Source organism: Pleurodeles waltl, chromosome 3_1, assembly GCF_031143425.1.
Source record: "Pleurodeles waltl isolate 20211129_DDA chromosome 3_1, aPleWal1.hap1.20221129, whole genome shotgun sequence".
NCBI lineage: Eukaryota > Metazoa > Chordata > Amphibia > Caudata > Salamandridae > Pleurodeles > Pleurodeles waltl.
Window position 1 is genome coordinate 469,851,948 of NC_090440.1, and position 17,819 is coordinate 469,869,766.

The 17,819-nt window shown below is 41.5% G+C and overlaps 1 protein-coding gene across 3 annotated transcripts in view; it reads left to right on the forward strand.

The window, feature by feature from the left end:
• Nucleotides 1–17,819, forward strand: part of SV2B (synaptic vesicle glycoprotein 2B) — a 506,854-nt gene that overhangs the window by 89,060 nt on the left and 399,975 nt on the right. Inside the window, exon 2 of one of the 3 annotated variants that reach the window (XM_069222744.1) lies at nt 4,748–4,811. The exons of the other annotated variants lie outside the window; for them this stretch is intronic. The gene's annotated coding sequence lies outside the window, so the exon portion shown is untranslated. The remainder of the gene's footprint in view (nt 1–4,747; nt 4,812–17,819) is intronic. 3 annotated transcript variants of the gene reach the window in all.

Genomic DNA, 17,819 nt, shown 5'->3' on the forward strand with positions numbered 1-17,819 from the left:
CATGAATATCACACGCCATGAAAAAAATAATTTTCAAGTCATAACTTGATCCTCAAAGACTCCTATATCAAACCTCTGGGGTCAAGGTACCGCCACCCTGACCCCTTATACCACTTTTAATTTTTATTTTCATCCCCGGGGACCCTCTCTTGTAACATAAAATGGTGGCCGAAACTTTCTAGTCAGGTTGGTGCCAGACGATCCCAGCATTCCTGTTGGTGTGCACATTCACAAAATCGCCGTGAAAGCGGTGCAACAAATCCAAAACCACAAATATACAAATGTATTTCCCCTTTAATTTCTTCACAAGTACTGAATAGATTTACACCAAATATCAAAAGAATAATCTGTGTACCAAAACCTACCTTTCTGCCAAATTTGGTGTAATTCGGTCCAGCGGTCCATGTTCAAGACTCCTATGGGAATTAACATGGGAAATGTGCGTTTTGTGACCCTGTCCTTTTTCTGGCCCCCCACTCGATGGATCACCCCAAAACATTCCATGTACAAAAAAAAATCACCAGCACACTTTTATTTTGGAAAATTTGGTGAAGATCCGTCAAACGGTGCCAATGGTATAGGAAAATAAAAAAGGGTTTTCTATGTAAACAAGATCCTAATTATAACTACCTACTGGTGGCTGGTAATAGGTTTTATATATATATATATATAATTTAGTGTAATTTCATCCAGTGGTTTGGGCGCTGTTACTATTCAAAATCCCTATAGAAAACTTAATGGGGAAAACGTGTTCTGGGACCCATCTTTTTCTTGGACCCTGCTTGACGGATCACCCCGAAACATTCCAGACAGCAGCTGAAGTGAGCATCATATTCTCTTGGAAAAATCTGAGAAGATTCATCAAACGGTGCCAAAGTTATTAGCAAAGCAAAAAACGCTCTTTCTATAGAAACTAGGTCCGAACTATAACTACTTGTGGTGACCACCATTAGGTGAGATATATATACACCAGCAGTAGTCACTCTTCCTACATGTGAATATAAAAAAACAAAGGTTAAAGGGATGTTATAGTTATGGGAAAATAACGATAACATGCCCCCCCACCATGCATGTTGTCATCAATGATGTCTTTTCAGATGTTGAGTCATATTATCAATGATGTCTTAGACAATGTTGTAACTAATGCAACTTGTGAGTTATTTAGCAATGGATGGCGAGAGTAAAATTGACATTTTCACCTAACTAAAACGTTCCTTTAACCTTTATTTTTTCTTTTAACTGCTAAGTTTTTTTTATATAAAGTAATATATTATTACAGTTCCTAACTACAATGTGACTCAAACCTTTGTTTTTTTCAGTGAATTTCTGTTTTTTAACATAGATGTCCATTGTTGTGTGGGGATTGGCGCAGGTCCTGTGCCCATCCCCCACCTTGGTGCTTAACCCCAATGCCACTGCGCACGGCTGACTATGTCATGTAACAATATAAACACTGTCATTTTAAGTAAGGCATACTTAGTGGCTTTGTTTCACATTCAATATACCAAAATATATAATATACCAAAATATAAAATATGCTAAAATATAAAAGTGGCTGGGCCTATTGGCTTTATCAAGGGGTCAGCATACATAAAGCAGACCTATTTTCTTTTTCAACAAGTCATCAATAACTATAATCAGATATGAATACAAATGTGCATAACTGTAGAGGTTTTATAATAGAGACAGTCCCTAACCATTTTACTTTAAAAAAAAATATTACACATAATGTTGAGTCTTTTTTAAGCAGTGTTTTAGGTCACAAAGTACAGCCACAGCACCAATAAATGATTGGTAAGCTCTCCTGGGGTAATGGTTTCAGTAACACAGGAAACTTACTCTGTTTTTTTTTATGTTGCTGGGGAGCTGGGGAGTTGCTAGGGACCAGTGGTTCGGGGATCACTGGGGGGGACTGCAAAGCCTCCTCAGGGGGTCCGCAACTGCTTACAAAATTGAATAATATTGACAGATTAGGTGCCAGCTTTCAGTAATGACTCAGTGGGGGGGGGGGTCCCTGGAATCCAATAAAGATTCAGTGGGGGTTCCAAGGCTCCAGTAATGATAAAGTGGAGGTCCACAGAAGTCAAAAGGTTGGGAACCACTGGTCTACAACATTGAAAAAAACTGTGGGTTGTCCCCATGCCTTTCTAGGGTCAACATCATTATACTGCACTCATTGTGCCAGGGGATGTGGTCCCTGGTGCCTATGTAAGACTTGGTGAGGGGCACCACACTCCCTTGTTGCCAAAATGGAACTGTCGGCCCCAGAGGATGGGATTTTAGTGGCCTCTAGGAGGCTCATGGAGGAGGTCACACCCATCTAAAAAAACAAATCATCGCCAGGGGAAGCCTTTTTTCAGGGCGTAAATTAGGCTCAAGGTGGAGAACTGTGTGCCCCCTACCAATTTTAAATAAGGAAACCCGGGTATGGGACCTCCAAGGCCTAAACAAGGCTCTGGGAAGGGGATTGCATCTCCCTCCCCTTTTAATGGAAAGTGGCCAGTGGTCTGGGATCACAAGTGCTCTAGAAAGGCTTGGGGATAGGGGTCACATTCTACCTTCCCCCAAAAAATATATAATCGATGATGCTCCATGTCCTAGACCAAGAGGTGTTCTTCCTATAGTAACTAGGTCCTAACTATACCTACACAGTGGCAATCGAAACTGTGCTATTAATGTGTGTGTGTGTGTGTTGGGTGTGTGTGCATGTGTGTGTGTGTGTGTGTTAACTATTTCTATATCTCAAATCATACTTATTCTCTTTGAAGAAATGAACTGGCAACCCAGGATTGCAGGTAAAGATGTTGAATGCAGACAGTAATCTGTTTCATTGTTATAGCCTTTGTCAAACCAGTAACGTGCCAAACCACCTCACGTAACATATACCCACAGTAACCTTCACAGGAGACATACTTAGCTTACAAGTATTGTGATGTTAAACTTACTTTAAAACTCTTTAAAATTGATAGTAAAATAATACAAACTGTATATTTTATACCATATGCAAGCAGAGATTGAAATAATCTCATGATTAAAAGACAGATGACACAGCATAATGTATAGTGCTAATATTATAGCCATCAGCCAGAACTGACAAAGAAGTACCCACATCATACCAATGTCTAATTATTATACTTTTGGACTCAAGTGGGTACCATCAATTAGCAATGGTGTATTCTGATGGGAGTGAATCTTGAGCGCAGTTATCTAAAATATAAGTATTACTGTTAAATGAGTGATAGTCAACATCACCCAAGTGGGCTTATTTCAAAGTTATAGGCTCCCACCATTTCGACCAATACCATACATAATATTTAGTGGGTATTTAGAGGTGGACTATAAACAGTTATTGAGTGAAATAGAAATAATCTCAAACGATGCATTGCATTAGATGACAGAAAACATAATCCTAAAGATCTCAAATGGGGAGTTGCTCAGGGCAAAGTGCAATTGTAAAACTGAGGGAGACTTTGCTAAGAAGTTGGTTGCAGTGTAAGGAAATTTTTAGAAAGAGAGGATATCCCCAAAAGGTTACTGGTTGACAAAGACTAATACTGACATGTGTAATTGTCTGGATTAAACATCTTTAAATGCAATCTTGGAATGCTGATTCATTTTTTCAGACAGACCAAGTGTGATTTTATCTAAATACACGGGTGCTGCACCCGTGAACTGGTGTAGTGTTATAAATGCATTTGACTGGGTTGCATGCAGCAGTGGGACTTTGGAGATGTATCTGTGTATGTAGATTTATTTAGTAGATTTATTTATCATATTTAGCACAACCAAGAGCAAAAGGTATAGGATGCTTTAAATAAAAATTCTCGAAAAACGACACATGACTTGATTTAATAGCGCAACGTGCAGACAGTGCACAGCTGTTACAGATTGTCAGATATCTCCATATTTGCAGCTAAGGGGGTGTGGGCTCTGAATAAGAAGGATGCTGCCTATGTCAGTAATTGGGTAAAGAGAATTTATGTTGGCTTGGGACCGAGTTACAATAATTGAACAGAACATTTAGTCAAGCAAGAGGACATATGACGTCCTGAAAGACAGAGTAATGGAAAATGGGGTAGACTGGGGCATATAGTTAGCAGAGACTAAGAACCGCTGACATCTTTGAATTGGTGAGTCTTTTGCTGTTTCCTGAGGGCCGAGAGTGGAGTTAGTTCTCAGATCTTGGCATCCACCAGAGATGGTGAGCAGCTCAGCTTATTATAGTGGTTTATTATTATATACCACCTTGCAAATAATAGTGTTTAGTTAGAAATGGATTCTGGTTCGAGTGGGTGATCTCTGAAGGTCATGGAAGATTGTAGTGATCATATTTTTTGTACCATGGACCAGTCTCGTCTTGCAGTATAAAACCGCCTCAGTGAAGGTAGGTGTGAGTTAGGAGTACCTCCTAGAATTGCATTGCGTTGAATTTGCCTTGCAAAGCAGGAAGTGTGTTCATCAATTTTGATGAGTAGCTGTCTGTCCATAAGAAAGAAGTGGATACAGTGTCCCTGAAGATAATTTGATGTTCTAGAGTAGTGATGAACCTCCCATGATCGACAGGGTTGAAGCCTGAAGGTAGCTGAAAGAAAACTATTTAGGTATCATGTGTATCTATAATCTAATCTACATCATTAAGAACGTTTAAGGTAGCCGATTCTGTCCTGAAAATGTGCCCGTAAATCTGGTTGATGATGGCAAGAAATGAATTAAACTGATTTCAAATTCTGTTTGTTGATTTTCATAGCCTTGGAAGATTCAAAATTGGGTAAACGTTGGTCCGGTTTGATCGATCCAATTGGACTCTGAAAGTAAGGGCTGTTTTATTTTCAAAAATAATAACGATTAAAATACATTAAATATATTTAAAGAAACCGACTGGAAGAGGGAAATGTTTTCTTTAATGATTATGCCTGCAATGACATCTTAGAAGTAGCTGGTTGATTTTGTGTGTTTTTCACGATTTCCGTTTGTTTACGCTACTTCGTGTGCTGCTTTGTGTGATCTCAGGCATAAGGTAAAATCATATCCGATATTGTCCTGTGAACTCGAGCTGAGGAACCCTGCCGTATGGCGTGAGAACCTGCCAGGGATTCAGTTTTTTCTGATTTCATGGATGAAAATATATTTGCAGACGTTCCAAAAAAAAAAAAAAAAATCTGGTACAGTGTCCTTCAATTTGCTGATTTTTCTGACAAAACATTGAGAGAGGAGGAGACCAGAGACTTAGTCCAGGTCAAGCCTATCAGCTGTTACCCCAATGACCTCATTTATACAAAGAAGTCCAACCAACCTATGAAATGCTACCCGTACATAGCTAAAAAGTGGGGTAAGACAGCCCATACTAGCTATTATAAACTACGTTTTTAAATAAAAAAAATCTCTTGCAGTATATTTTCCAAAGAGATTCACTTTGGTTATAAAATGTCGAAATAATCTGAGGATTATCCATGAAGGACTTTATAGCCCTTTTTACATAGAATACAAACTCCTTTGCCTTTACTACAATTACAGGCCTCTTGTTTGACAAAGTAAGTATGTATTATATACTGCATGATACGTTACATATTTATCAATCAGCACCCCTAAGGTCATTGATTTGAAGGTCCAATTCGTCATTCATTACCGGAAGGTTAATAAAATGCGAGTCCTTAACCTGGGCAATAGTAATCCTTTGTTTGCAGTTCTCGAATCTGCACACTTGTGGCAGCCAACCACTGTATATAAATTAACATAATGATAACAGTACTACTAGCAACAACAGTGTTGATGGGGATTGTTATTATTTTCATCATCAATAGGAATCGGAGGCATACATAAATGTCAGTCAGTACATGTTTGAGATACATTTGTATGAGTTACCAAGGGAGGCTGGACGTGGACACTACTCAGCTGCCATAATAAATCATTTTACAATACATCTATAATTGTTTTAGTTTTAAAGGATTTTCTTATACTATTTTACACCTTCGAGTGTTGTGCAGACAACGTAGGCCTTTGGAGGACAGCTCTTGCGATGAATGGTGAGGGAGGATTTTTAGGGCCTAACGTTATAACTAAACATCCTTTATATACATTTAATGGAAATGTGATACAAATAGTAGGACGATTACTAACCACTGAGGAATGCTTGGAATGCCTCAAACTAAATCAGAAATATACATTTATTTACGAAACATATAAAATATTCTTCATGCCCTTTCTATCCCCAGTGCAAAGAAGCATCATTTTGACCAGTGTACAAATGGCTGATGAATTGTTGTTTTCAAAACATTCTTAAACGAGTTGAAATTTACATGCACTCGTTTATATTGCCCTGTTTACACACCCGAGACGGCACAAAGGGCCTACTTAAGAGTTTAGTTGTAACTGGAAATATGAATTGAGGCTGTTTAAACTGATGGAGTTCTTTTTGCCATAATATACGAATGACAGAAGTGATTGTGCATCTGTATTCAGTCCCATACAAGAATCTATTAACTGAGTATTCACCACTTACTCACGAAACCAGAAAATTATATGTTACCACACTACTGTACATATGAAGTTGTGTTAATCACTATTCTTACACTGACTCTAGCCCATTGATGGCTGGTGAAATTTGAAAGTTATGTAATATAATACACTTCCCTCAGAAATAAAAGTTAAACAAAGCTTACTAACCCCAATGCTTCCAATAATGTTTTAATCCAGAAGAGAGCATGTTCACATCAAATGTACGCAAAAGCAGAATATGGTCCATAGCATAAGAGTCAATTTGGATGAGCTGCAGAAGCAAGTGTAGGTTGAGGTGATGGACAAAGAAGCTGTTTGGCGGACCAGAGACAGTAGGTACCTAGCACAGACAAAGCATGTATTAGAGTTGTACAACATGGCATTGAGACACTAAATTCAAGATGGGATTTGTTGATTTTGTATTTTGCACACTAACTCTGGTTTCAGGGCAGTTTCAATCGGCTGGGAGAAAATATAAAAAGTCAAGGAGTTCCAGTGAAGGGGGCTGAGAAAACTGAGATATAGGAATCTATATGTTGCACAAGAAAAATTTGGTCCAACCAGTAGCGTTGCAAGGATGCCATGGGCCCTGGTGCAGGAAATGAAAATGACCTCTTTGTTGATGGAGTAATGAAATACAGCAATTATCAAGGTTCATTTTTCCTTTCAGGTCCCTCGGTCCTGTGCACTGCACCTACTGCTCCAATGGCAGCGACACCCCCAGTTGTGACTGTTTTAGATTTGAAGATTGAAGATTTTTGGCAGGGGTATACTAAGCCAGAATATTAAATAGTTAACCATGAAGGATTCGGTGGAAAGATTTGAATAATGGTGTCATTCGTTTGTTGGATTCCATATTTTTGGCTCGCAGCCATCAGATTTCATGTCAGAAAGGATGTGGTGTGTGTGTGCTTGAAAAGTTTGAAAGGGGCATGAGTGGCAAAGATAACATTCTCCAGAGGGGAGACAAGTTCAGGGAGTTGCACAGGAAATGGGAAAGCTAATTTTTACTTTCTCTGTATGGGATGAAAGATATGAATGCATTTTCTGCAAAATATGAACTTGGTAGCGAGTGGGGGGAAGTAGTAGTGTTAAAACAAGTCTATGTGCTTTAAGGGGCTGACAAAAGTCCAGAATTCCTAGCAGAGAAGGAACAAGACAAAGTAAAATCATGAAAATATATGGGTGCAACTGAAGCAGGGAATTAAAGGAAGTCTATTTTTGAAGAGTTGAGGATGCAGAATCATCCAATTTCGAATGGCCATAAGATCATTATGGAAGATTGGAAGATAGGAAAGAAGATGGGAAAGGAGTTTTGTTTTGTATCAACAACATATATTCGATAGGAGAAGCCAAAAGAGAAGATGATATCACTGATAGAGGTGTGTGTAAAGAAAAAAAGTGAAGCAGCACTAAGACAGACTTGGGAACAGGAACAGGCAGAGATTTTTTGGGGGATAGATACCAATCCCAAGACTCTGAAAAAGAGCCATGACTGACAGTTATTCTGAGAACCAATTCAGGGGAGAGCCTATAACAGCAACGTACTGGAGGGAGGAAAGTAACATGGAGGAATCAACAGTATTAACTGCTGCAGACAAATCAAGAAGTATGAGAAAAGTTGAGATGGTTGTGGTGAGCTGAGAAAATAATTTGGCCAAACTGGAAAATATTTACAGTGAGTGGAGGGCACAGATGCTTGACAGAGGAGAGTGGTTAAAAACAAAGGGAAAGCTGAGAAGCCAGTCAGCTAACTATGAACCGGTTTGGTAATGTGGGTTGAGATTGGAGTCAGGCTAGGTTTGACAATGTAAATCTAGAGATATGTTCCATAGGTGAAGTGGTGAAGATTTTGGAGAGTAGTTTAGAGTAAGGTTGCCAGAGAGTACAGGTGAGGGAGGGGAATGCATGCTGTTGATTTTTGTTAAGATGTCAGTTGCAAAATCCTTGGTAACGAGTACAGTGTGTGATAGGGTGTGTTGGGTAAAACTATTGGCAAACACTGAGGGTTGGTCTGCGGTGAGTTGATATGATTTTAAACATATCTGGATTTTGCACTAAAGCTTGTCTGCAGTGGATGAGACTATTCAGAGTTTCTTTGTATGCCATTTGTACAGAAAAATCCTCTTTCTTCTTTTAAGTATGCCAATGTTCCGTGGAGGCCAGGGCTGCTGGTGTGGGGCAGCAGGGGAGAAAGTGCATAAAGGGGTTTGGGTGAGTTTATCCTCTGAAACGTTTTTGAAAAATGATTCATGTGAGCTATATTTGGTAACTGCGAATACCAAGATATGCTTCGAGCAGGATTTCTTACAGTACAGGTATTTAGTGAGAGCTGGCTTCTGTGTTTGACAATTTATGGACAAACGTGGTGTCTGTACCCTGATTATATTATTTTAGGTTAGCATTTGTGAAGCACATTATTTCTATCGTGTGGCTGTATAGAGGTAAAGAATATGGACAGTCTTTTTTATGAGCCCCTGGGTTTTTCTGAACAGTCTTGCAGTGCCAAGCATCTTCATGTCAGCTTAGTCTAACAATCAGTTTTTTCTTTCCAGTATTTTAATCTTAATTCCTGCTGGATTACGGGAAGACCACTGTTTGGTTCTAAAGTGCCAGGGCTTCCATGAAACAACTGTTGAATGCGTTTTAGTGTTGTGGTGCATGAGACAGGTCATCGAAATGTATCTTTAAAACGCTAGCCATGGCAGCGTCAATGATGCCTATGACGTTTTAGTCAATTGCCTACATAAAACGCCACTGACAGGGCTGGCAAAAACCTTTCTGCAATCATTACTTCTGGCGCATCTAAATGTATTTGTTCTCTCTCTGCCTCTTCCCATGTCACCCATATGCCTTTCCAAAACTCTCACCAATTCTTTAAGGACATCCAAAGAAGGAGCTCAAAACTCTGCTGAATGTTATATAGATATTTATCTTTATTTAGACGACGTTTAACGTTATTTATGGATAACTTGTGCTTTACTAATCAGTTTAATATCATGCATACATAATTGTTCAAACACGTGTGTCTCCTACATGCTCAAAGTTCCATCAACCTTACTCTTTACTGAGGTTGGCTCAGCGTTGCTGCTCCTGTTCTGCGATTCTGTGCCAACCAATTTAGATAAAAGGCACTTATTTTGATTCAAGGCACACATTGTGATTCAAAGAGTCACACTCAGCTACTGCTGACTTCCAATGCCAGCCTACCCATGGTTTACGCAGATGGTCTCAGAACACATCATGGCTTTATAATCTGTCACATTCTTTTCTCTTCCGGAGGTAGAAACAAGAGTGCTAAATGCCACGCAGCCTGGCATCAATGACTAATGTTCACAGTTCTTTGAGTCTGAGTTGAATATTGTTTGGCAGGGCTCTGGTAACATTCCTGATACGAATCGTTGGTGCTTTTCTGACTTCTTGTTACTGCTCCATTTCCTCGCAGATTCTGAGTCACAGCATCTCTGTCGCACAGATTGCTTGAAATGAAGTGAGAAGTGAGCCTGACATTTTACAGATACCCACTGAAAGAATAAATTGCCAGTAATGTGATTTCTGAATTTCCTAATGCCATCTGTCATGACTTTACTAATGCTCAGTAGTCAGAGTTCGGACTCATCTTGCTAGATGTTTGCTATTTCGAGGCTATTATGTACATAAAGAGCCATTTGCCTTTGCAGAGCACTTACGGGTGATGGGACAGCTCCCTCAGAACAGCTATTAGTGTAACATTAGCATGCTTAGAATGCACAATAGACGATAAAGACCTAGTGCTAGAAAGAAACAATGACTCAAAATAACATTCTAATAATAATTATTGGAATAGTCAAGTGTACGGCTCATGACTTGCAATATCCTCCGTTGCAAGGTAATATTTGCTATTAAATTTCCAGGTTTGTTTATAAAATATATCAGTAGTGTCATGCACACCTTAATCACTATATTTTCAAAGAACAAAATGTATTTCACATAAAATGGTGATTTGAGCATATGCATTTAGCTAGCCGTGAGAAATTGTATTGGGGATCAGGAGGTGTGAGTCCTTCTCAAGCAGCAGCTACAGTCCCTGTCTCGGTGAACCACAGATTGTCATTAAATTAACCTAAATTAAGCTTGGCACAAAAGCAGTCAGACTTACGTTAGAGGCAATGTGTGAAGTATTTATGCAGAACACAAGCAGTAATAAAGTGAAAACACAACACTAAAAATCCTACACCAATTTAGAAAAATAGAGTAAAATGTAATACGTTATTTGACACCCAACGACAAAAGTGCGAGCAGTAGAGCTGGAGATATGCAATTTTAAGATATTTGAGGTAAGTATAGCGCAATAAAGCACAAAGCGCTCTCATGGCTACCTGGTCATGCAAGATCGGGTGAAAGTCATAACTTTAGGCCGACTGTGATGGAGTGCAGGCCGGATAAATGGACCAGGTTTGTCCGGCTGAAAAAGTTACCTTCTAAAGTCCAGTTTTAAGAGTACAGTTTGCAGTGGGGGAGCCTGTGAGGAGTAGGGAGAGCAGTCGGATTGTCACCGTTGTAGCACAAAGCAGGCTGTGCATCACGGATGGTCATCACTGTCACACAAAGATCCTGTCGGGCATCGTGGATGGTCAGTGCTGGAGCTTCGCGTTGGTGATCACTGCACGCTGTCAGTGCTATTTGCTGGTCATCGTTGGTGGTTGCTGTAGCAGGAAAAGGCACATTCAAGGACACTAAGGGCCTGATTCTAGAACACCGGACCGCGGTCGTCAGACCGCTGCAGTGATTCTGGGATTTCCACTGGGCTGGCGGGCGACCGCCAAAAGGCCGCCCGCCAGCCCAGTGGAAATCAACCTTCCCACGAGGACGCCGGCTCTGAATGGAGCCGGCGGAGTGGGAAGGTGCGACAGGTGCTGTTGCACCCGTCGCGTATTTCAGTGTCTGCAAAGCAGACACTGAAATACAAAGTTGGACCCTCTTACGGGGGCCCCTGCAGTGCCCATGCCATTGGCATGGGCACTGCAGGGGCCCCCAGGGGCCCCACGACACCCCATACCGCCATCCTGTTCCTGGCGGCAGAGCCGCCAGGAACAGGATGGCGGTATGGGGTGTCAGAATTCCCATGGCGGCGCAGCGAGCTGCGCCGCCATGGAGGATTCTTATGGGCAGCGGAAAACCGGCGGGAGACCGCCGGTTTTCCTCTTCTGACCGCGGCCAAAGCGCAGCGGTCAGAATGCCCTGCGGGGCACCGCCAGCCTGTTGGCGGTGCTCCCGCCAACCCTGGCCGCCGGGGTCAGAATGACCCCCTAAGAGCCCAAAACTTCAGGATTTCTCTTTTCCTTCTAGGATCTCAACTAATGTCACCCCAAGGGTCCAGCACCTGTGAGGCACCTCATGAGGATCAGAAACCCACACCAGCAGAGGCCTTCAGGGCTCAGGCAGGTCCAATTGCAGGTCTAGCCTGGTCCAGTGCAGCAGGTCAGCTTGGAACTTCTGGAGAGGCCTTAGAGCTTGTGGTGTCCCTGTAGCTCATAAAAAGGGCCAGTCAGCTGACCCTTGGAGTCGCTTCACCCTGGGATGAAAGGTGCAGTTCTAGCCTTCCTTCTCAGGCAGCAGGATACAACTCAAGTATCAGGGTAGTCCTCTGGCAGCAGAGCAGTTCTTCTTCTGTAGTATTCACAGCTCGAAGAGTGCACTGAAGAGTGTGTCTGAAGGTCCCCTTTAAAAAAACCTGGTGCCCACTTTTAAGTGGAAGAAACATCTGGAGATTTCCCCTTCCAACAGTGTGTGGAATATCCTGCCTCCCTGCCTGGTCCCAGTTTGTTTACAGGGACAATAGGATAGTGTGATGTCCTTTCTGTGTGAACTGCGGCAGTCCATTTGAAGTGCAAGTGTGCCATGTGACAGCTCTGCCTCTTTCATCAAGTCAGGATGGCCCATCCTGCCAACAGCAAGACCTTCTCTAGAGTCTGCTGTCTGGGAGGAATACAAAAAGGCCATTAGACAAACACACATAGTTCTGTGACCCAGGAGCAGATTGCAGGCACCAAATGGTTAAGACAAGAAAATGTCAACTTTCTAAAAATGGCATCTTCAGAATTGTGATTTAAAATGTGACTTTATCTTTAAACAGGATTTAAAATTACAATTTTTTAGAGACCACTCCCAATTAGTGGTTGTCATTTATTTAATTTAATAAGGTAACCCAATGGTATCCTATCAGAGAAGTAGGCCTTGTAGTAGTTAAATGAATGTAAAGGTTTTTCACAGCCAGGACATGCAAAACATGAACGTACATGCCCATTTGTTAGATACACTGCACCTTTCCCTATGTGCAGTTTAGGGCCTGCCCTAGGGTGACTTCTATTTAATAAAAAGGAAAGGTTAGGCATGGCAAATGGTTTATTTTGCCAGGTTGAAAAGGCAGTTTAAAAGGGCATAAACAGGCAGCAACAGCAGGCCTGAGACATGTTTTAGGGGGCTACCTTAGTGGGTGTCACAATAAGTGTAGCTCACCCACTGGTAGCATTTATTTTACCAGCCCTGAGTATATGGTATACCACTTACTATGGACTTGTGCCGATTGGGTTTAAGCCAATCTTACCATAAAGCAAAAGCACTTTAGCATTGGTAAACCGTGGTAAAGTGCACTGAGTACTAAAAGCCATCAAAATTGTTGAAAAAAGGAGGGTTAAGACAAAGTTTTATGGATGACCCTGCAGAGAGGGCTAAGTCCAGCAACAGACTTGGGGCCTGTTTAGGTCTCGGCAGAGGAGTTACTCCATTGCAACGGTGATGAATATTCTATCTGCCGAAATCTAAATACCATTGTTTCTACGGTATTTAGATTTCAGGAATATCATCCTCTCCCTCTCCAACAAACCAGAGGAGGCCAGACACAACTTCCACAAGGACATGAAAGCAGTCACCAAATGGATGAGAGATAGCTTCCTTCAACTCAACACAAACAAGACCGAGGTACTCATCCTGGGCCCCCAACCCAACACATGGAATGACTCCTGGTGGCCACCCACCCTTGGAAACCCACCTACCCCCTCCAGCCATGCCCGCAACCTCGGAATCATTCTAGACCCCGGCCCCAGCATGAACCATCAGATAAAGGCAGTCACCTCCACCTGCTTCTGCACCCCCGCCTCCTACGCAAGACCTTCAAATGGATCCCCCTCAAGCATAAAAAGGCTGTCACACACTCTATGCCGGAATCAACAAAAAACTCCTCTGCAAATTGCAAAACATTCAGAACGCCGCCACCAGATTGATCCTCGACCTATCCCGACACTACCACATCTCACAACACCTACACACACTGCACTGGCTCCCCATTGAGAAAATAATGACTTTCAAAATCCTCACCCATGCACACAAAGCCCTCCACAACACCGGATCTGCCTACCTTAACCAGCGAATCAACATCTACGTATCCCACAGGACCCTACGCTCAGCTCTCTCTCTCAGAAGTACCCCGCATCAGAAAAAACAGAACAGGAGGAAGCTCCTTCACCTACCTCGTTACCACCATCTAGAACACCATGCCCCTCCACATCAGACAAACCACCTCCCTTCCCAGCTTCACGAAGGAACTGAAGACATGGCTTTTTTAATCCACCTCTGGTACCTGCTACACCCCAGCTCTATAAAGTCTGATTGATTGACTGATTAGCGTTGCAACAGAGTAACCCCTCTGCAGACATCTAAATTAGGCCCTCAGTTACTAAAGACAGTGTTGTCATTAATTTAGATCTATTGATGTAGTACAATACTGTAACAAAACTGGCTGCAATATGCAGTAAATCAGGCATTGCTATTAACTTTGCAGAAAATACTATGATTGTAATAGCATTATCAAGGTTTAACCACTACTTTAAAGAGCATATCTACAACCCTATTTCTTCTTTGGTGTTCAGCGTTCACCACTTTAAAATCCAGGTAATATTCACACATGTATTTCCAGCTTTAATCATAGCTTTACTTCTGCCAGGAAGTCATTAAATGCATATATGTCTATGGACTTCTCTGCCAAGAAATCATAGTGAGAAGTGATCATTACAAAGTGTAGTTTGCCTTGTAGGTTTGTGAACATCCGCACACATTAAGCATGTGAGAATTCACAATTTCAAATCCAACCCTTCCCCACCCCAAACATTTTCAGATAGTAGTATATGAGAAATGCATAAATGCATGGTAAGAGCGCAGGTTTAGTTGGACCATCAGGCAGGTTTCATGTAAAGTGATGAGTCTTCACCAAAATGTGATAATGGGTAGGAACCAGTTCATTCACGTGATACAATTTAGAGAAAAGTTTGTTTCTTTTGAAACAGGAGACTATAAATTATTCTTTTCCACTGACTGGTTTGCTAGTGATGTTAATTAAGATTAGAAACCAGCTAAACCCCTTAATAAATAGAGCCTTCTTCTGATTGAATGACTGGTTTGTGTTAGAAAGCAGCCAGAAGAACATATGGGTAGCCAAAGGCTTTAAAAAGGTGTGCATTGTTCGTACAGAAACTTACTTAATTTGGTTCCACCTCATTAGCTGGCAGATACATGCCCTATTCTCGTACTCAGCATGCTTTTGTTGTTTGATCACATCTTTCATACTGTCCTCATTAAAACCTTTTTTTGTCATCACACATCAGACTCCAGGTCTCCCTAGAAATATCTGCTATGGGTAACCTACTTTTCTTTTGTTCTTTGTATTGCACCTTCAACTATAAATCAAGTAAGGTGCAAAATACACAGGATAACAACTCTATTGAGTAACCATGTATACAAATTCACGAAACACAGGGAAGTGTTTGTGCGCTGTCCTTCCCAATGAGTTAATCAGTTCCAGTAAAACCTTTACATATTAGATTTTTGTAATTTACTATGTCAAATTTTTAACATTTTCAAAAGAAAATGTCTTTTCATGAATAACCATACATTTATTACTTTTTAGGGCGGGAAATTGAAACTTAATATAAAATGCTACTTTATAGAAATCATGACTAAACCCATTATTTTAAGCAGCCCCTTACAATGCATTTATGAGATTACAATTATTTTGTTACTCACTATGGGAAATGAGGGCTTTTTGCAGTGTCCCCCCACTTTTTGCCCCCATTTTTTACTACTAGATGCTGGCTTTCTGACCTTGAGGGTGCCCTTGGCTCTGCTAACAATACCCAGGGCGTGTGCTCTGATTAAAAGTACATGCAAATTAGGCATAATTATAATTGCCATGACAACCTACCATCAAATCCTTAGAAAATGGTAGGGCATGTCGTTTTAGAGGCCCAGCAGATTTAATGCACTTAAGTGTGCACTGGTGTGTTGCTTGCTGTCATTTTAAAAGTCGGATCTGATGTGGAGGCTGCTGTTAAAATGAATTTATATGCAAATTCAACTTTAGAATTAAAGGTACTTCCAAACTCTCAAACTACTTTATTTTTACAGTTGTCACCCCTAAAACCTTAGGTCTCCCATAAGTGTGCCAAGGGCAGGGTGCCTTGTAACTATAAACAGCAACATTATAAAATAATTTGTATATGCACTGGTGGTGAAAAAACTGTCAATTTTGTTTTTCCCAATTGTAGTACATTGGCTCCATAGGCTAACATGGAAATACTTTATTAAAGTATAACTATTGCTAGAAAAGAGCTAAAACTGTCCTTCTTGGACTCAAAATGATACCTAGAATAAATCCAATAATGTGCCATTGTTGGATTTGTTATACCGTTTACAGAAAATAAAGTTATAGAACTTTATTTTCTGTTAGCCAAAATCCAGCTTTTGAGCAGGCCTTCTTTGATTGGCCAGCCTCTGACAGATGAGCCAAGCTATCTTAATGAGGTGTGAAGTGGCCTGCTTTTAGACAAAGGTTTTTCAGTGGGAGGAGAACTGCAAGCTCCAGAGCAAAAGGGAGGAAAGAGGTGGAGGGGCCAAACTGGTCTTCCAAGAAAGATCGACAGTTTGGACAGGACCGAGGCTACCCCCACATCCTGCACCCCCAGCCAACCAAGAGACCCAGTAATTAGATTAGTGAGGGGGCTGGAAGGAGTGTGTTAGGGAAACTTAGCCACACCAGTGGGATGGTTTAGCCTGGTCTAACCCTCCAGGAGAAAATGTTCCCATTTTGGATTTTGGAAGAATAGTGCTTTCTGGGATACATTTTTGCCACACTTTGCTGGAAGTGGTCAGGGGTGCGCCCTGCTCGCCAGCCTAGGAACACTGAATAACTATGGGATAGTTGCCCAGCAATCCCTGCCTGAAAAACCAAGAAAAGGAGGACTGCCCTGCTGGAACCAAAGGTCTGCACTCAAAGAGGACTGCACCTGCTGCACACTTTGGAACTACAGCCCTATGGACTTTTGCCTTGCTTCAAAAGGATTAAGGAGAGACTCCCTGGAAGCAACAAGTACAAAAGAGCAGCAAGAGATCCGTGCCTGAAACTACAAAGAGAAGAAAGACTGCCCTGCTGGAACCCTGGTCTGCACCCCAAAGGAATGCATTCTGAAAAACTGCACCTGCTGCACACTGAGGAACTACAGCTCTAAGGGCTTTGCCTGGCTTCCGAAGAGAAGGGGTGGACCCTCTGACAGCAACAGGTTAGCAGAGCTTCACCTGCGCCATCCCCAATAATTTGTTTAACACTTCTTTTATAACTTTTATAAAACAAAAATAAGAAGGCACAGCCAGTATACACTGGTCTTTCTGCAGTAACTCGGGTAGTTGTAGCCTCCCATCGCCACGTCTTCCAATCTTCACATGCTATTTTTAATTTGATGCATTTTCAGTATTTGTCCCTGCTGTAGTGTCAGGATTGTCCATGGGCATCGTACCACCTGCCCTATAGCTCTGTGAAGTTTTGTGGGCATGCCACTTTCCACTACCTTACACAAGTTCATGTTTTTAGCACCACTAATCAAAGCTGGGAGCCTCCCATCATCTGGCTATGTTGAGTCTTGCCACAGAAAGTTCCATATTGTAGAACATCTTTCATATAGATCACAAGGCATCCCCCGTATGCCCACTAACATCCTTTTGGGGGTCATATTTGCCTCAGTATTAAGCAGGGGTATAGCTGCCTTCCACTTTTCCCAGTACACTTTAATTTGCTGGTACTCCCAACATGCATGTAGGAAATTGCTCCTGTTACCACATCAAATAAGACATTGGTCCATTCTGGTGAGGCCTAAAGCTTTCAGCTGTGTGCTTGTGCAGTCTTTGCATTTCCTCTATTTCCATTCAGTCATCTAGATCTCCAAGGTTGCTGTCCCACCTTACTCTCTCTGGTCTCACGGGGCCTGATGCATTGCTAATCAGCATTCTGTAAGTGGCTA